The sequence below is a fragment of the Anomaloglossus baeobatrachus genome, chromosome 5 (genome assembly GCF_048569485.1).
Source record: "Anomaloglossus baeobatrachus isolate aAnoBae1 chromosome 5, aAnoBae1.hap1, whole genome shotgun sequence".
NCBI classification, from domain to species: domain Eukaryota; kingdom Metazoa; phylum Chordata; class Amphibia; order Anura; family Aromobatidae; genus Anomaloglossus; species Anomaloglossus baeobatrachus.
This window is the reverse complement of record NC_134357.1, coordinates 517974242-517990472: the sequence shown is the minus strand read 5'-3', so window position 1 is coordinate 517990472 and position 16231 is coordinate 517974242. Positions and strand designations below refer to the sequence as shown.

Here is a 16231-nt window from a genome sequence, read left to right as displayed (position 1 = left end):
CCATGGGTCCAACTTTCCCCTCTGGACAGACTATGATTACCACTTTCCCATCAGTCTGACCAACTGGGGGTATCACTTTCCCACCACCTTGCCAGCTTATGGTGACTGCTTTCCCATACCCCGGACAACTTGTTGGTACACCCTTCCCATCATCCGGACAGGTTATGGGTGCAGCTTTCCCATCACCCTGACCAGCTTTGGGAAGTCCTTCCTCACTACCTTGACAGGTTATGGGGACTGCTTTCCCATCATACTGTCAACCAGTGAGTACACCCTTCCCATCATATGGGCAGGTTATGGGTTCAACGTTTCCATCACCCTGACCAGCTGTGGGAAGCCCTTCTTCACTACCTTGACAGGTGATGGCGACAATTTTTCCATCACCCTGACAACCAGTGAGTATAACTCTCCATTGACTGGATCGGTGGTGACTTTTCCACTATCTGGACCAGCCGTCTGTACCACTAACTGCCAGCCCCTGGGCCACACCTCTGGTGGACCTTCCTGGACAGTGTCTTAGTATTGCTGTCGTCAGCTTCCAACGTTACCCGAAACCCCTGACAAGACGTGGTCAGAGTAGACAAAACAGCCATGTCTTCTGTCAGTTCCCCAGGAGCTGTGTCCTGGCCTCCGTCTGACTCGGCTGCCACTTGGTCGGAAGGGGGGAAGCCGTCGAAACTCTGTGAGGTTCCTTGGGTTCCAGTACTCCCACTGAAGGTGACAGCGGACAGGGCTTCTGTTACCGTGAGTTGTGTCTGCATCACCTCTGTTCCTGACCAAGTTGCCGGTTCAGGCAGACTTACCTGGCCTCTGGAAACCCTGGTTGAGGGGGAATCCTGCAAAGAGATCTTACCAGGGAACTCTTCCGCTCCTGGGACAGCCCCAATCTCAACTGCCTGTTCCCCCCTGTCACAGTAGCAGAATCCTGTCATGAAGTCTCATCCAGGGGCCCCGCATTTCCTGTGGCAGCCCCCACATCACGCTTCAGCTGTCTGCCTGCAGTGGTGGCTGAACCCTGCCATGGGGTCTCATCCAGGGGCCCCGCATTTCCTGTAACAGCCCCATCTACACACACTGGTTCTCCCCCTGAAGTATCCTGCCCTCTGCTTATCCCCGCATAGGGCAAAAGGTCCCAGAACACTGGCTGATTACCTATAAAGGCATGGTCACACCTTTCTCTGACCTCCCCACTATCACAGCTGCAGCTGCGTGTGTGTCTATGGGGTCAGTGTAAGCAAAAGACTCAGAGTTCATTCCCTCCTCCCTTACAGCAAGCACAGGCAAAACAGTGACATACAGAGGACATGTCACCACTGACTGAAGGATCACTTAGGGTTTCAGTGGCCACATACTGGGACACTAGCCACCCCAAATCTTTCCCAAGCAACACATTTGCAGGAATATTCAGATTTATGTCCACCTCTCTCATCCCTCTTCCAGTGCCCCAGTCCAAATAAACCTTGGCGATAGGCAGAGCAGGTTTAACGTCTCCAATCCCAGAGACGGTAAGCGCTTTCCCATGTATCAAATCTTGGGGGGACACAATCTCAGACAACTCCAAGGTCATCTCAGTGCCATTGTCTTGCAGTCCCATGGTCACAGCCTGGCCTATGGTGACTAGTTTGAATTTGTCAAGGGACCTACCACCACCCCCACCCACACACAACACCATAGAAGGTTTTGTGGATGGGGATGAGGGTCTCATGGAGATGGGGACACGTGGCCCTGAAGTGTCTGGCCTAATTGCAAAGGTGACACCTTCTGGGTTCCACCATGGACCTGGAGAGGGGTGTCGAGGGGGACACCCCCTGCAGTCTAGGGGCAGAGGAAACAGTGGCAAGGTTCAACTTACCCCCTTTCTGGCGGCTGCTAGATGCTTTCTTGGCCTCAGGAGGCCCGATGATTTGTGTAGTCATTCGCCAGGGCAGCTGTAGCAGAGAACCCCTTGGGCTTTTGGTCACGGATAAACTGGCGGAGGTCCTCTGCGCATTTCCACAAGAATTGTTCTGTAATGAACAAATCCAGAATCTCCAGGCCGGTTGTGAGCTGCAGGCCCTTTGTTCAGTGGTCGGAAGCTGTCGCGAGGGCTCGTCAGTGGTTCGCCCAAGTGTCATTTGGTCCTCTCCGCAGGCTCCAGAATTTCTTGTGGTAGGACTCCATAGTGAGGTTGTACTGTTGGATCTGGGCCTGTTTGATGGCGTCATAGCCCTGATCTGCCTTGGTATTTAAGTCCCCAAGAATATACAGGTCATTTCCCCTTAATAAGGGGATCAGTACTTGGACCACTGATCCTTGGCCAGATGGTGCTGCAGGTAAGTCAGGTCATCAAAAATGAGCCCAAGTCTCCACCCGTCTCCAGCACAGGGAAGTCCTCAATATGGACCTTTTGGAGGCTTGATTTCTCGATTGTTCAGGATGGACGGTGGGGTCTGGAGCTGAGCTAGCCAGAACTAGCGGTCGTGCTCTGCCTGACATTCTGCGGCTTCACGCTCTGCCTGCCATGCTTACTCTGCAGCCGTACACTCTACCATGAGAATCTTGTAGGTGTCCTGGTCTCCAGCAAAGAGACAGGCTAAAGCAGCTTGAAGGAGGGTGTCCAAGCCTTCCTGGCTGGGGGAAAGGTAATTGGTGAGCTGCCCACTGCAGAGCCAAGTGGTAAGCGGCTTGCTGCAGAGCTCGGTGATAAGCGACCCGCTGCAGAGCTAGGTGGTGTGCTGTCCACTGCAGAGCTCGGTGGTAAGCGGCCTGCTGCAGAGCCAGGTGATGCGCTGTCCACTGCAGAGCTGATGACTGGCACCAGGCTTCTGGAGGACCCTTAGCTGGGTTCCTCCTTGTCACGTACAACATCGCCAGGTGGTGTGCCGTCCACTGGAGAGCAGTTGACTGGCGATGGGCCCTTTGAGGACCCTGGGTTGTGCTCCTACTCACCGTGCACAATACTGTCTCCCACTTCTTTTGCTTCACCAGTATGATAGGCCACTTCTTTAGCTTTCCTTCTGGTACCCTCAGCCATTCTTGCAGGCTTTGGTCACTGACACAGAGCTGCAACCTGGTGCACCTAAACATCTTACAGTATCTGCACTCTGACACTCTAGTGTTGGGCTGGTCTTAAGACCCCAGCTGCTACTGGTAGTCTTTAGTGTTTAGGAGTACGGGTCTCACACTTACACACTCTATTATCTCTATCCCACCGCTGCCACCAATATGTCACAAACCAGCCCGAGGTGTTACACAGACACAGACGTCCCTCCGCTCGGTCGTGACCCAGTTAATCCGTGATGAAACCACACCTCGCAGCCCCACCCTGACTTCTGTAATATAGTAATCGGAGCCACGCGATACAACCTAATCGATTCCGCCAACACGCGACATTCCACGTCTCCAAGGGTCCACTTGGCACAATGTAACACTGACACCTCCTGTCCCCGAGGGTACAGAGAGGCACTGGGAGGGGGACAGAGCTATCCGCGCAACCTCCGGCGTAGAAGGCACATCGAAATTAAACACTATATTACCCTATAATGCATATAAAACCATATCCACAACGAGCCTACATTTCACTTTTAATTCAATCCAAAATGTCACCCTCAGTTGACTACTCAAATTCTCATTGTTAACTACTTCATTGTCTATAGGAATGTATGGGAGGAATTAACCAAACATTTAATATCTCAATTTACCCCACTTCTGCATGGGCTATGTTAATAATTTGAGTAAAGAAACATCTTCCTCTTATAAGACGCATTACAAAAATACTACTATATATTTGGGTAGAAGCCACCCGTAAAAACATCCTACATTACTAGGCCTGTATTAGTAAGATAGGACTTCTATTCTGTATGGATTGGACAGAAACTGTAGAAAACCATACTGTATAAAAATGAACAATTCTTTTTGACCTACGAAAAATTTCTTGAAAAATGACCATATCCAATTAAACGGGCATCGATAGAAACATTGAAATTAACATTATGATATATAAAAGAACAGTTGAGCAGAAATGTACCAATACGAATGATGTTTATTTTCAGTTTTGGATATTCTCAACAAAAAAATTCAGTCATGAAGGTGGCCAGACACCTGGGGAGAGTGGGTTTTGGATCTGCTATTAAGCAATATGTTGACATTGATTCATCAGTTCCACCTGAATCGCTTTAAATAGTTGCTAAATTTTTTTGCAAAGCCGAATTAGGGAAAAATGTTGCCACTTTTAGAGTCTTCACTCCGGTATCGCCCAACTCCACCTAAATTGGCAGAGCTGGGATGGGACAGAAGCCTGACACTATAGCTTGTCTAATTCATGACGAGCCGTTCTGTACCTTATAACAGAAATATTACTCCAGTCCATGACTGCAGTAAGATTTGTGACGAGGCACACACCAGTTTTCAGATTTGCTCGATTCAATCACCTATCAATGAATCAGGAGTGTCTGACTCTAACATGCCCAGTCATCAAGACCGAAGACTGGCGTGAACAAAATCTATCTCGATAAATCGAAACCATGGTCTTTACTGAATCACTTTGTTATGCTATACAAAAAGTAGATTTTATATACATATATTTTTTTCAGTGTACCTGTTCTACTATAAAATGTTTTAAAAATCGCTACATCCTTTCGTGTGTTCTCTGATGTGTAACAAGATTTGTTTTCAGATTAAAACATTTCCCACAATCTGGACAAGAAAATGGCTGCTGCCCTGTGTGAATTCTCTGATGTGTAACAAGGTTTGTTTTCCGATTAAAACATTTCCCACATTCTGAACATGAAAATGGCTTCTCCCCTGTGTGAATTCTCTGATGTGTAGTAAGATATGTTTTCCATTTAAAATATTTCCCACATTCTGAGCATGAAAATGGTGTGTCCCCTGTGTGTATTCTCTGATGTGCAACAAGTTTGGATTTCTCAGTATAACGTTTCCCACATTCTGAACATGCATATGGCTTCTCCCCTGTGTGAATTCTCTGATGCACAACAAGATTTGCTTTCCAATTAAAACATTTCCCACATTCTGCACAAGGAAATGATTTCATCCTTGGGCGAGTTCTATGTTGTGTTAGAAGATATGATTTCTCTGTAAAACATTTACCACTTTCTGAACATGGATATGGCTTTTCCCTTGCGTGAGCTATTTCATGTTCAACAGCACTTCGTTGACTTTTCTTTTGTGTAATAGTCTTTGACAAAGCAGAAACTTGTTGAAAAGTATCAGATGATAGTTCTTTGCTGTGAAGGGCTTGAGTTGTATCTGGGATAATGGTGAGGTCTTCATACGTATCTGGAGTGATTCCATGATCATCTGCTGTAAAATTTGAAAATATGAATTATCAACTGACTAAAACAGTGAACCACAAAGTAGGGACTAAAGCATGATGTTTGGCCTTTTTGTGCTTTTTTAATTTTTCAGTTTTTTGTTGAAGCCATCTTCTCTGTAGATTCATACTTTATTGCGCCTGTCATCAATAATTTCAAGTTACATAATCAGTGAAGACTAGTGATGGGTGAATAGTAACTATTTGGGTTCAGATTATTCTTAACGAATCCCAAAGTACTATTCCAGTATTCGTCACGAATAACAAACTTAATGCAAGTCAGTGGGGAACCTGAGTATTTTTTCTGGGAAGAAATATGCTTGGGTTCCCCAATGACTTGAATTAGGTTACTACTTTGGGATTCATTACGAATAATCCGAACCCGAATAGTTACTATTCGGTCATCACGAGTAACAACTAAATAGACTAAAAATATGACACATTTCGGCTAATAAGCCTTTATCATGATCTATGTTAGATCATGATGAAGGCTTATTAGCCGAAAACTTTTTACTCTGTTTGGGACTGCATTTAACGTATTGCCAAGATTACTAAAGATTTTTTTCCTTTTTATAATGAGACTTTAAATAAAAGGTATCTTTTAACCTATATTTCAATGTGATCCTTTGCTGGAATTTTCCTTTGTTTCATTACACAGTACCTGCTGTGTGGCAGCTCCTGCCTCTCCAAGCGTGGATTACCAAAGATTATCTCCTATTTACATGGCTGAACTGGTGAGCTGTGAGCTGATTATATATTTTTTCAATATATGACTATAAGAACACTGGCGGATTTGAAAAATAATTTGCAACAGTTTCCTTTGGCGGCCAGTCCATGGTTCTTTCATCGTTCACCTAGCTTTAAAGGGAACCTGTCACCTAGAATATGCGTTCTGACCTATCAGCAGACGCATGTGTGCCCTAATTACACCTCCCTACCCATCCCTGTGCTGTAAAATTGTATAATATGAAAGTAATAAAAAACGTTTTATTACCTTCATATTTCGTATGTAAATAGCAGGGAATGTGGTCACAGGGGCGGCGCCTTGCCCTAGGGACGTCTGCATATTTCCGTGGTATCACGCCCCTGTGGGTGTGATATCATGGAGTCACATGAGCGACGTCCCCGTCGCTCATTCCATCCTGCGCGCATTGCGGCGGCTTCTTTTCCGGGTGTTCAATCGCCGGCTTCAGACACGCATTGCGCATGCGCAGTGCACTTCTGAAACTGACAAGGAGAACCCGGACGAGAAGCCTGCCGCAATGCTCGCAGGATAGAATGAGCGACGGGGACGTCGCTCCATGGTTTCACGCTCACAGGGGCGTGATACCACAGAAATATGCAGACATCCATAGGGCAAGGCGCCGCCCCTGTGACCACATTCCCTGCTATTTACATAGGAAATATGAAGGTAATAAATGTTTTTTATTACTTTCATATTATAAAATTTTACAGCACAGGGATGGGTAGGGAGGTGTAATTAGGGCACACATGCGTCTGCTGATAGGTCAGAACGCATATTCTAGGTGACAGGTTCCCTTTAAAGGGAAACTGTTAGGTGACTTATGCCATCTAAAGCAGCAGCAATACTTCATCTGCAAAGCCCTGCACATAAGGAAAGAGACATGGCTATATCAGGAGAACTATACTACGTTTCTAATTGGAGGTATTTCTAATATTATTATTATTATTATTATTATTATTATTGGGCCTACTACATACTGGGATATGATATTGGAGATGGGAATAACCCTTTAAATACGTGTGTATTATTCTTGTGATGAAGAATGCTGCTGAGGTTTTAAGACTTTAGGCTTTAAGGAGAACGTTCTCTTGTACACTATAGAGTGTGTGCTCACTGGTAATGTGTCTGCCTCAAATATGAGGGAATCTGAATTTAAAGTACTGGCACACACATGCTTTAAAACTATATGAGAGACATCCATAAAGCACCATTTTTTTTATTTTTTTTAGGAAGAAACAACTGCATTTTTAAGCATAATCACATCAAAATATGCTGTGTGAACAAACCCTAAAAAAATTCAACGCATAATTGTAGCAGCCCGTGACTGAGAAAAATCTGTGACTTCTCTGCATTTAGTGGTTATTACTCACCTGTGCGGCTATCTGTAGGCCTCTCCTCTTTACACCACTCATCACCCCTCACATATGTCTCTGTAGTATTAATATGGGTAAGATCTTCACCCTGAAACAAATATAAAAATCACAGACAAATGGAGACGTCTTGTGAAATGATTGAGAAGAACAGAAAAGATCCTAAATTGGCAAGATGACAACTGACAGCAGTAGATATCACAGAGCTGCAGGTCTCCTGTATAATCCAATCTGTCGGCTCCTAATTCTAACCAACAGTCTCCATAACCAGAAAATTGTGAGAAGATCTAGACAACATCTAATGTCTATGATCAGCTTTATACTGTCATCTACACCTTTTCCTCAGTAATCCTTGATATCTTCCTCGATAAGTTGTTTACATCCATAGCATATTTTTCATTGGATAGTTTTCCTCAATCACATCATTCACAGTATACTCTTGATGCCATTAGATTGTAAATCTTTAAAATAATGTCTCCAACCATAGCTCCGATAACTATACCGTACCTTGTTCAAAGTCACACAGGTTCCTATCTCTATGTGGATTCACATTGGTAGCTGTTCACTAGATTCTCTGCTACACTCTGCGATGAAGGGTTTAATTTCCATACTGGAAGCTCCAATATTGAAACAACTGGGGTTTGTAATAAAATGGCCATTTAGTGAATCAAATTGTTGGATAAAACAAGACAACTGAACACAAGACCTTCACAGCTGTCTACACATCATAGGGGAGATTTCATGACACCTTCTCTCCATCTACCTGATCATCCTGAGGAACATCGGGATTTTCTTGTTTACAGTCCTGTGGAAGAAGAGGACGTGGACATCTCTCTGGTGTTGTCCTCTCACTGGATAGAACTGGAGGAAACACATACAGGGACTGAATTCATTCTTTACATACAGATAATTATAGGCCGTGTGTATTTAGTCCTGTCTATTACCTGGTGATGTGAGGGGCTGGGGAACCTCCATCATGACGTCCTTGTACAGATCTTTGTGTCCTTCTAAATACTCCCACTCCTCCATGGAGAAATAGATGGCGGCATCCTGACACCTTATAGGAACCTGATACATACAATAATACCGTCATCCCCCGATCCCTTCATAGCGTTACTGTATAATGTCCCAGCATTCCCAGCAGTGTCACCTCTCCAGTCAGCAGCTCAATCATCTTGTAGGTGAGTTCTAGGATCTTCTGGTCATTGATGTCCTCATGTATCAGGGGGTGAGGTGGAGGCCCCGTGATTGGGCTCAGGGGTCTTCCCCATCCCTCAGACACAGGGTCCTGACAGCGCTCACTAGAGGTCTTCTTCACTACTGTGTAATCCTGGATATGGAGCGACACATTAATAAATCTCACTACAGACATTTCCAGAGTCCTCACCTCTCCAGTTCTGTCTATCTGTTATTCCCATATACAGTTCAGACCAAAAGTTTGGACACACCTTCTCATTCAAAGAGTTTTCTTTATTTTCATGACATGAAAATTGTAGATTCACATTGAAGGCATCAAAACTATGAATTAACACATGGCTACCACAGCATCTTGCAGCGGCATGCTATTCCATCAGTTTTGCGTTTAGTTGGATCAACATTTATTTTTCAACAGGACAATGACCCCAAACACACCTCCAGGCTGTGTAAGTGCTATTTGACTAAGAAGGAGAGTGATGGGGTGCTACGCCAGATGACCTGGCCTCTACAGTCCCCAGACCTGAACCCAATCGAGATGGTTTGGGGTGAGCTGGACCGCAGAGTGAAGGCAAAAGGGCCAACAAGTGCTAAGCATCTCTGGGAACTCCTTCAAGACTGTTAGAAGACCATTTACGGTGACTACCTCTTGAAGCTCATCAAGAGAATGCCAAGAGTGTGCAAAGCAGTAATCAAAGCAAAAGGTGGCTACTTTGAAGAACCTAGAATATAAGACATATTATCAGTTGTTTCACACTTTTTTGTTAAGTATTTCATTCCACATGTGTTAATTCATAGTTTTGATGCCTTCAATGTGAATCTACAATTTTCAGAGTCATGAAAATAAAGAAAACTCTTTGAATGAGAAGGTGTGTCCAAACGTTTGGTCGATACTGTATAAGAATGATGTAATGTGACGTCATCAGAATCTCTCACCTCTCCAGTAAGCCGGAAGAGGATCTCTAGGGTGAGGTGCAATATTCTCTCCACCATCTTGTCCTTATCCATCCGTGACGGGTCAATCAGGAATACTCTATTATATAGAAGATCTGAGATGATCCGATATTGTAGGCACCTGTATATTCATGGAATACTAACCAAAAATACATATGTGGCAAATAAACAAAAAAAAAGAGGAAAGATAAGTACAAAAGATCTGTTGCACTTACAACATTTAAACTATGTAAATCGTTCATGCGCAACAAATGCAAAAACATAAACAATTCAAATAAAAACCATTTAAAAATGTACACATTGCAAGAGAAATTGGCCCTAGGATGCAACCCATAAAACTGGGATAATAACTTACAGAGCCATGTAAATTTGCTGGACATTCAAGATAAGTGTGAATAGACACTACCACTAAAGTCATGCCAAGTAGTATTCAGTAACGAAAGGAACGATGTTCATGTAGAGATAATAAATAATGAAGTATCACAAAAGTATTTAAAAGAAAATAAGAAATAACTATGTGCATAGTCACCAATTGGCTCATAGAAAAAGCATCATATGGGAATGAAGCCCCACGCATGTCACCATAGGAGGTGGCGCCTCAGCTCCTTACCCTCACTCATCCGTTCCTCATCAAATCTTCAGATTACGTTCTGAGCTGTGGCTTCTGGGTCTGATTAGCCCAGGAGGGTTCTGCACATAGACATCTTAGATCATGACACCTGCCATGACATGATGACCTTTTTAGATCCGGAAGTCTTGGCCCAGCGTGAGAGACCAAAGGAAATTCAACGCTAATGGTGGCAATCTGAAGATGCAACAAGGACAGGATGGGTGGCAGGAGACCCCAGAGCACAATAAGGGACATTAAATTTGCACAGAATAATTTCTCCACAAAGCAAATGTCCCGGGAAGAAACATGAGAACAGCAATGTGACCATGAGTGATCAGCGAGCACTACCATACTGGATACTTGTAACGAACAGTTGATACTTGGCCGGGTTCGACTCGTGTACCAAGTATAATGGAAGCATTTTTCAGGAAGATCTTCTGGAAAATACTCGCGTTCCCCATTGACTTCCATTATACTCGGTACACGGTTTGAGCCCGTCCGAGCTTCCAACTACTCGTTACGAGACTCGAGTATGGAAGTGACTACAACAAACAAGTCGCCAGAAGTCCAACCGCCTTATGTTATGTGTCTTCTGTTAGTCACTGGGGAAATCTCCACATACCTCCACCTGCAGAGCCGCACACTAGTGCTTACAGGACCTGTGATGATGTCATATGGAGGGGAGGAGTCACAGGTCACATGATCAGATCTTCGGCGTTTCCAGGACTCTGCTGTGCTGGTTAGGGTGAAGTTTATGTGTGGGTTCGGGGGATTTAGGCTACCTGCACATGTTGAGTATTTGGTGAGATTTTTACCTCAGTATTTGTAAGCCAAAACCAGGAGTGGAACAATCAAAGTAAAAGTATAAGGCTATGTTCCCATGATCAGTGTTTGTTAAGTTTTTTGATATTGCAGAATTTCTGCACCAATTCCACACCTTAATTTACTTGCGTTTCTTCCTTGCATTTTTTGTGTGCATTTTTTGTTACATGTGTTTTTGTGTCAATAAAGTTGGTGAAACACAGGCAGCAGAGCAAACTAGTGATGGGCAATTCGGCTCTTTTTGGTGATGTAGCTCCCTTGGCTCCGATAACAAAAAAGAGCTGGATCTTTTGTTTCTAAATGGATCCCTATAAAAGTGGATGTCCACTACTTGGACAACCCCTACTCATTCCCCTTGTTTGCCCCCAAAATAAAGACGCTTATACTCGCCTCCGATGTGGCTGTGATTCCAGTGATGTCTGAAGTCGCGTTACCGGGTCCCATGTGACATTGTTATGAGACATTAGCCCCGCGACCTATCAGTGCACGGTGTCTGTCTCACCACCTTTGGACAATTGAGCAGGATGTGAATGCTACACTGACTTCCTGTTCATGGGTCCGAAGGTGGGGTGAAGGAAGTCGGCATTGATTGGTCACGGTGTTCATGTTTCATAACAATGTCATGTGGGTCCCAGCAACGCAACTTCAGACATCACTGGCACTGCGGCCGCATCGAAGGTAAGTATAAGTTTATTTATTTTTACAAGGGCGAACAAGGGGAATGAGTAGAAAGCAGTGGACAACCCCTTTAAATGTGTGTTCATCCCATCAATTGCACAGTAAGAATGCTTTATAAAATAGAAGTATTAATAGATTATTTGTATCAATTAATACAATTCAAAGTAAATGAACAAAAGAGAAATGAAATATTTTGCCTTCAAAACAGCATCAATTCTTCTAGGTACACATTGTACTGGCACACTTTTCAAAAGAACACAGCAGGGAGGTTGTTCCAAATATTTTGGAGAACTAACCACAGATATTCTGTATATGAGGCTTACACAAATCCTTCTGTCTTTTCATATGATCCCAGGCATATTGGATGATGTTGAGATCAGGGTTCTGTTGGGCTGAATCATCACCAGAACTCCTTGTTATTCGTTATGTTGAAGATAGTTGTTAATTACATAAGTTTGGGATGTTGAATAAATTTGGAGCTAATCAAATGCCCCCCTGATAGAGATGAGTTGACCGAACGATAAAGTTTGGTGTTGTACCAAATACAGATTTTACAAAAAAAAAATCAGTGTTCGAGTTCGGAGTTCGAATGGTTTACGTATGCTAACCACACGATCGAGCATCACTGTGTCTGAGTACATTCGGTGTTCGGCTCCGTGAGAGCCACTTGCAGTGTTTGAATGGCTCCCACTGGGGATAAAATCAGTGTTAAAGGATGTAGCGTGTACAAGAATTAACAAATACAACTTCTTGCCCTCTCACCCCCGGAAGTTCTTTGTTTATGTCTGGCTGCATATGAGCGAAGAGCCGAACTACCCAATCAGTAACTTCCAATTGGGTTCAAGTCAAGTCTGGGTCCAGAACTGAACTGAGCTCACTCACAATTTTTCCAAAGGACACTGTGACGCCCTGGCCAGCCAGGTAGTTGGAAGATGCCCAACGAGGAGTCTCAGACAGCCTGGGGCGGGAAAGTTTTGTCTAGTCTAGCAGTTCAAGTCTAGAGGTCAAGAGGAGAGGTGTGGGCTGGAGCTGTGTACAGCTCCAGCAGAGGAGAGACCCAAACTGAACCGGTGCCAGGGTAGGAGCCCTGGTACTGCTGGCTAGGAGGCAGATGGAGGCCTCTGTCTGCAGGAGCCGGGAAGACGGCTCGGTGGAACCGTGGTGGACCGGGACAGGGTAGTGGCCCACCGGTACAGACCCGGGGAACCGACTCGGAAACCGGAGCACAAAGGGGGGTACTCAGACCCTCAAGCTAGGTCCAGAAGCTACGGGGGGCTAGCTAATTAACTGATTGAGGTCAGGACTAGAGGTCCTGTCCCACCCAAAGTCCCGACTGAAGACAACAGCCCAACGAGGGGGATAGAAAACCACCGCAACGGCACAGAGATCCACGGGCCAGCGTCTGCGGGCAAAGGGCTCCTCAGGCAACCAAAAGCTGGGAGCGGAATCCTGAAGTTGCAAGCGCAGGTAGTCCACCATCACAAACAGGAGAAAGGCAGAGACCACCAACCGGGTGGGGGACCAGACTGCAGCCGGCTGCGGGCACCGACCACCATCACCTTGGTTTACCAGAGACTCGTGTGTTTACTAATCGTGAGTACATCAGTGCCCTCCGGCCGCCCTTCTCCCTGCACTGCTGAACACCCCCAACGGGTCCCGGGGCCACCATCCCTGCCCACGGAGGGGTTAACAACTTGCTGCGCAACATCTTCCCGGGTGCCCCGTAACTGCAGCAGTGGTGTATACCTTCACCACATCCCGTGGGTGGCGTCACGAACTTAAACACGGCTCCGGCCGTACACATACGTCCCCAAACCGCAAACCCCTTTTTGATCGACGTGACCGCAGGACCCCCGGGTCCGCAGACCCTCGAGCCACCCACTGAAGGTCCGGATCCGAGCGGCTTGGCTGCCGAGCACGGGGCGGTACAACACTGTCATGAATAAATAATGGAATCTAAATCTCCTCAAAAGCAGCTTCTCCTAATGATCCCCGAGTACTTTGGATATGATCTTTTTTTTCCCAGCTTTATAGAGCCCATGTCACAACAAACTGTGAAAACCAAAATTTGTGTCAGTCTCAAAATTAGAGACGTGTATATAATTGAATTGTACTTGGATTTTATGAAAATCCATATTCTTCAGAATAAGGATTTTTTTGTAATTCACTTCATGCAAATTCAGCAAAATGAAGGTCATTTGATTGCTAGTTTGCTGAACAATCATAGGTTTTGCAAATGGCAAAAAAAACAATAAAAAAACTAATACTTACCACTTAGGCTGCTTTCACACTACGTTTTTTAACATGCGTCAGGAACGTTTTTTTAACGCAAAAACGGATCCAGTGCAAATGCGTTTTCATTTCAATGCATTTGCAATGGACTCGCGTCAACATGCGTTCACATGCGTTTGCGTGTGTTATAGTGAGGATCCAGCGACTTGCTTTTTTCAAAAACGCTACTTGTAGCGTTTTTGAGCTGCGTCCAAATACTGTTTTTCACTGGATCCTGACTATACTGCACGCAAACGCATGTGAACGCTGACTTGCTGATAGACAGGAGCCTGCTTGCTTTACTGAGCATGCCCAGAAACCAGCCTGGCGTTTTCAGTCTCTCTCTTCCCCTCCCTCTCTCCCCCTCCCTCTCTCCCCCTCCCTCTCTCTCCTCTCTCTCTCCTCCGCCTGAGAGCGGCGGACACTCGTAACCAAGGTAAATATCGGGTAACTAAGCAAAGCGCTTAGCCTAGTTACCTGATGTTTACTTGGGTTACGTGTAGAGGGAGCAGGCAGCCCTTCTTCTAGCAGCTAAGGACGCTCGTAACCAAGGTAAATATCCGGTATCGAAGCAAAGCACTTCACTTAGTTACCCGATGTTTACCTTGGTTACCAGCATCTGCAGCTGTCAGATGCCGGCTCCTAGTCTATCACGTTCAGTTCCCCTCACTCCCGATCACATGACTTCAATGCCCGCCCATAAACTTCAAGTATACTTCAAAATAACACATGCGTTTCCATGCGTTTTTCTTTGTAAAAACAAGATCCACTTTTACAGCAAAAAAACGTTCATGACGCATATTAAAAAAGCGTAGTGTGAAAGCAGCCTTACTGTACCTCCTCAGCCACACCACTGGCTGATCATCATCTGATACACAGAGCCTCATTTCACTATTGTGACGTCGTGCTTGGCACCGCAAGCTTATGGCTCAAAGTGACATCCAAGGCTTGATCACGGCTGGAAGTTCCGTTCTAGAGTGATGATACTTCAGGTGTGGCGTGTAACAACGGAAAGAAGAGATCTGGATGATGGGTATTGAGTAGGGATGAGAGAATCCAAATGGTAAAGTTCACGGTTCGTATCTGACACAGAGTGTTCGAGGCTCGGACTCAACATGGACTATTGAAAAATGTATCCACGTTTGGGTACTGTTCATTTGTTAATAAAGTTCCTTGACAGGCTGCAGCGCAGTCAATCAGCAAGCTTTATTGCATGTGAAAGATGACTGTACACTGTTGTGAACAATAAAGATGAAACAAAAAATTGACATGGATTCCTGCCTATTATCCCTTATCAAATACCCAGCGCAGGTAAAACAGACAGTTACAGGTTGCAACCTTCAGCTATCTGTTTTACCTTGGCTTGTTATAAAAAAAATAGAGGGGATACCCCCCCTCTTTATAATTATATAAATAATTTAAAAAAGTGGCTTGAGGTTCCCCCTATTTTTTAGAACCAGCCGAGGTAAAGTAGATGGCTGGGGGCTGGTTTTATCAGGGATGGAAGCGTCATTATTATTGGGTGCTCTCTAGCCTACAAATAGCAGCCACCCCAGAATTGGCGCATCTGTGCCCTCTGCGACCAAGATACCTGGTATATCATGTAAGATTACTGACGTCATGACCGCTTTTGCTGAGGTATTGCGGTGTCAGAGGGCAGCACCAGACCCAGAGTTTCCCACAAGTGGTGAATTCATGTAAGGTTACTGATGTCAGCGCCCGTGGAAAAATCCAGGACTGGTGCTGATCAGTCAATACCTATGAACTCTCGGTCTGAGAACTTTCTCAGAGCGAGACTCCATAGAAATTGGTGGTCGTCATGGGACATTACCTGTTGGATTATCGTCAGAACTTCCAGGATTTTTTTTATTTAATAAATTGATGAACTTAGGAGTGTGGAGGAGTCTTTATTCAAATAAAGTATTTTCTCCTGTTTGTTTTTTTTAACTATTCATTTGCAGGGTTAGAAATGGGGGGTGTATGATAGAAACCTCTCCATTACTAATCTCTGGGCTTGATGTCTGATGTCAATTCACAGTTGGCATCAACCCCATTAATTTTTACCCTGCTTGCCACCGCAATTGGTAAAGCTTTATATTAGGTTCACTTCTGGGGAGGCTGAGGGCTGCTATTTTCAGGCTGGAAAGGGTCAAATTATGGTCCTTCCCTATCAGTTTATACCAGCCCCAGCAGTCTGTTTTACCTTGGCTGTTTATCAAAATGATGGGGGGAGGGGGGGTAGTCCATGGCATATTTTTTTAAATAATGGCGTTGGA

The 16231-nt window shown here is 44.9% G+C and overlaps 1 pseudogene; it reads right to left on the bottom strand.

The window, feature by feature from the left end:
- Positions 1-4051: 4051 nt before the first annotated feature.
- LOC142312870 (uncharacterized) overlaps positions 4052-16231 on the bottom strand; it is a 128969-nt pseudogene continuing 116789 nt past the window's right edge.